This window comes from Hylobates moloch, unplaced genomic scaffold (assembly GCF_009828535.3).
Source record: "Hylobates moloch isolate HMO894 unplaced genomic scaffold, HMol_V3 SCAFFOLD_24, whole genome shotgun sequence".
Taxonomy (NCBI): Eukaryota; Metazoa; Chordata; class Mammalia; order Primates; family Hylobatidae; genus Hylobates; species Hylobates moloch.
In genome coordinates, this window is record NW_026652299.1 from 21,675,190 (window position 1) to 21,680,359 (window position 5,170).

Here is a 5,170-nt window from a genome sequence, read left to right on the forward strand (position 1 = left end):
GCCATCTCTGTGAAGTGACACACATCACATCTGTTTGTAGTCTATTATTGAGGACAGCTCTGAGTCCCCATCTAACAGCACAAGGGTTGGAAAATGCACGGGAGCAAATGGAGAATTTAGTGAGCACTAGCTGTCACTGTCACAGTCCACCATCTGGATATCAAAAATTTTACTTGTTCCTTCAATTTCCCTACACATTAAGCAGAATCAACTCCACCCCAAGAAACATAACTCCAAACCCTTCCAGCTCAAAGCCCGGGATTTCTGGGTATTGTTAAGTAGTCCTTATATTAAATTTATATACAACTCCTTTTTGTCTGAAAAACTTTGAACTTTAAAATAATCAGTTTTCTGTCCTCCATGCTCCTAATAACAGTAGAACAGGGATGAAATAACCAAAATAAATAGTTCTATTTGGAAAGGAAAAGAATAAGTAAGTCTGCCTTAGGAAGGAACACAGTTTCCCTAGCCCACCTCTTACTTAAAAACAGATGGCAGCTGATAGAGTTTGGATATTTGTCCCCTCCAAACCTCATGTTGAAATATAACCTCCAATGTTGGAGATGGTGCCTAATTGGGGTGTTTGAGTCATGGGGATGGATACTGTATGAATAGCTTGCTTTCATCCCATGGTAGTGAGTGATTTCTCTCTCTTGTAGTTTGTACAAAAGCTGGTTGTTTAAAAGAGCAGAGTATTTCTCTCCATCTCTCCTGCTCTCACTCACCATGTGATATTCCAGCTCCCCCTTTGTCTTCTTCCATGGTTGTATGCTTCCTGAAGCCCTCACCAGAAGCCATGCAGATACTGGTGTAATGCTAGTATAGCCTACAGAACTGTGAGCCAAAATAAACCTCTTTTTTCCATAAATTGCTCAGTCTCAGGTATTCCTTTATAGTAAGGCAAAATGGACTAATACAGGAGTCCAACTATTTTCTTAAGACTTAAGCAGTGAAATTCAATTTTGCATATATTTAGTGCTGGGAAATTAGTATGTTTCTTATTTATTTAACTTTCAAACTGGTCAAAAACTAGTCATTAAATTCAAATTTCTTTTAGATCATTGTCTTACTCCATTTTCTGTTGCTATGACTCAACACCTGAGATTGAGTACCTTAAAAATAAATTTATTTATTACATTTCTGCAGGCTATAAAGTCTAATATCTAAGGCTTGGCATCTGGTCAGCTTCTGGTGATTGCGTTGTGTTCTATCACATGATGAAAGGCATCAGAGTGAGACAGGTGCACTGAGAGCCAAACTGGCACTTATAAGAAATTTACTCTCTAAGAAATTTACTCTCATGATAGCTAACCCATTTCCCATGATAACCCATTAATCCACTAACCAATTAATCTATGAATGAATTACTTCATTCATGAGGAAACAGCCTTCATGTCCCAATCACTTCTTAAAGGCCCCACTTCTTAATACAGTTACATTGGGGAATAAGTTTCAACATGAGTTTCAGAGGACACAAATATTGAAAACATAGCACTCATTACTTAAGAATCTGCACTATCTTTTAAGGGATAGGATATGAGGGCTTCTTTCCTTATCCCTCACTAAATTGTCAGCTAATTTAAGACTGCAGCATAAAAAGGAAAGTTCAGAGAATTAATCCGATCTTTACATTGATCTCTTATTCAAAGAAATAATTTTACTAGACCTGTGTGGTCTGAGGCTTATTTAATCCTGTTACTTTCTATTTATAATTAATAACGGACTTTCTGAACCCTGAAAAGATCCAGATATCTAGCATCTTTATTTAACCTTTTCTTAAATTCATTTTCTAATGAGATATAATTCACATACCATACAATTCACCTTTTTAAGGTGTACATTTCAGTGATTTTTAGTATTTTCAAAGTCGTACAAAAACTTCCACTATTTTCACAGCCTCCAAAAAAAGCCCTATGTCCTATTATAGTCACTTCCTATGTTTCCTTTCCCCAGCTCCTGACGATCACACATGTATCTCTTTCTATTAATTTGTCTATTCTGTATATTTAATATAAATGGAAGCATATAATATGTGGACTTTAGTAATTGGCCCCTTTCATTTAGCATAATGCTTTCAAGATTGATCCATGTTTGAGTATACATCAAGACTTCAATACTAACATTCTTCTTATGACTGAGAAAGCATATGTGGTATGCATGTATATACAGTGTATGTATATACCACATTTTTAAATTTTATACATCAGTTAGTAGATATTTGGGTTTCTGTCTCATTATCGATGAACAGTTGTTTGTGGTTTTTGTGTGTATATGTTTACAAATGTCCTGGCTATGTACCTAAGTGGGGAACTACTTGGTCATAGGGTAACTCTATGTTTAACTTTTTAGGAACTTCAAAACTGTTTTCTGGAGTGACTGCCATAATTTACATTACCAATAGCAATGTGTGAGGGCTACAATTTCTCCATATCTGGTCAACATTTGTTATTTTCCATGTTTCTTTCATTGCAGCCATCCTAGTTAGTGGGTGTTAAGTATCTTATTGTGTTTTTAATTTACATTTCGCTAGTGACTAAATATATTAAGCATCTTTGTATGTGCTTACTGGTCATGTATATGTCTTTAGAGAAATGTCTAATGAAAATCTTTGCCCATTTTTATTTTTATTTTTATTTTGCTTGGCACCTTGCCTTTTTATTGATACTAAATTTTACATGTATATGGGGTACATGTGATATTTTGACACATGCACACAATATGTAATGATCAAATCAGGGTACTTAGGATATCCATCAACTCAAGCATTTATAGTTTCTTTGAGAACAGGTCAAATCTTCTAGCTATTTTGAAATATAAAATAAATTATTAACTATAGTCACCCTACTGTGCTATCAAATAGTAGAACGTATTCCTTCTAGCTGACTCTATATTTGTATCATCAATCAACCTTTCTTTATCCCTCTTCCACAATTCCCAGCCTTTAGTAACCATCATTCTCCTCTCTGCCTCCATGCAATAACTTGTTTAGCCCCCACATATGGGCAAGAACATGTGATATTTTTCTTTCTGTGCCTGGCCTATTTAACTTTAACATAAAAACTTATAGTTCCACACATGTTGCTGCAAATGACAGGATTTTATTCCTCTTTAATGGCTGAATAGCATCCCATTGTGTATATATGTCACATTTTCTATATCTGTTGATCTATAGATAGACATTTCAGTTGATTTTATATCTTGGCTATTATGAGCAGTGTTGCAGTTATAAACATGGTAGACCAGGTATCCCTTTGATATACTGATTGCCTTTCCTTTGAATAAATACCCAGTAATGGGATTGCTAGATTATATAGCCGTTTTATTTTTAGTTTTTTTGCAAAGTCTCCATACTCTTTATATTTCTACCAATAGCATTCCTTTTTAATAAAAGCCGTTCTAACTGGGGCGAGATACTATCCCATTGTGGTTTTGATATCCATTTCCCTGATGATTAGTGGTGCTGAGTATTTTTCACATACCTGTTCGTGTTTTGTATTTCTTCTTCTGAAAAAAGCCTATTTAGCTCATTTGCCCATTTTTGAAATTAGATTATATGGTTTTTTTTTTCTTTTCTGTTGAGTTGTTTTGAGTTCCTTGTATATTCTGGATATGAGTACCTTGTTTAAAATAGTTTGTAAATACTTTCTCCCATTCTGTAAGTTGTCTCTTCACTCTGCTGATTATTTCCTTTGCTGTGCAGAAGCTTTTTAGTTCAATGCAATTTTATTGGTCTATGTTTTTGTTTCTTGTTGCCAGCACTTTTGAAGACTTAGCTTTAAAATCTGTGCCTAGACTAATTTTCTGAGGCACTTCTCCTTGTTTTCTTCCAATAGTTTTATGGTTTCAGATCTTACAAGTTTCCAATGAATTTTGAGTTGACTTTTATATATGGTGAAAGACTGGGTTCTAGTATCACTCTTCTGCATATGAATATTCCATTTTCTCGGAACCACTTACTGAAGAAAATGTTATTTTCTCAACCTGTGTTCTTGGTGCCTTTGTCAAATATTAGTTGCCTGAAAATACATGGATTTGTTTCTGGGTTTTCTATTGTGCTCTATTAGTCTATGTATCTGTTTTTATGCCAATACCATGCTGTTTTGGTTACTACTGTAGTATGATTTAAAGTCAGATAGTGTGATGCCTTCAGCTTTGGTTTGTTTAGTATTGCTTTGGCTATTTAGGCTGTTTTGTATTTTCATACTAACTTTATGATTTTTTTTCTATTTATATGAAGAATATATATTTTATAGAGATTGGATTGAATCTATAGGTTTCTTTAGGTAGTATGGCTATTTTAAAATATTAGTTATTCCAGTCCATGAGCAAGAGCCGTTTCTCCATTTGTTTATTGTTTTCTCTAATTTCTTTCCCCAGTGTTTTATAGTTTTCTTTTTTTTTTCAAGATGGAGTATCGCTCTGTCACCCAGGCTAGGTTGATCTCGGCTCACTGCAGCCTTCGCCTCCTGGGTTTATTCTCCTGCCTCAGGCTTCTGAGTATCTGGGACTACAGGCACGTGCCACTATGCCCAGCTAATCTGTGTATTTTTAGAAGAGATGGGGCTTCACCATGTTGTCCAGGCTGGTCTCAAACTCCTGACCTTAAGTAATCTGCCCACCTTGGCCTCCCAAAGTACTGAGATTATAGGCATGAGCCACTGCACCCAGCCTTATAGTTTTCATTGTAGAGGTATTTTACCTTTTTGATTAAATGTATTAATAGGTATTTTACTTTTTTGTTTGTATCTTTTGTGAATAACATAGATTTCTTAATTTTTTAGCTAGTTTGTTATATTGGTGTATAGGAATGCTATTAATTTTTAAGGTTGATTTTGTATCATATTACTTTACTGAATTTATCAGTTCTATAATTTTTATTTTATTTTTTTGGTGGACTCTTTAAGCTTTCTCTAACTATAAAAACATGTCTTTGGCAAAGATGGACAATTTGACTTCCTCTTTCCCAATTTGGATGCCTTTTATTTCTTTCTCTTGCCGTATTGATCTGGCTAGGACTTTTGCTCCAATATTAAATAAATGTAGTGAAAGTGAATATCTTTGTTTTGTTCCAATTCAGGGAAAGCTTTTTGCACTTCCACATTCAGCATGATGTTAGCTGTGAGTTTCATATATGGCTTTTATTATTTTGAGGTATGTTCCTTTTATGTCT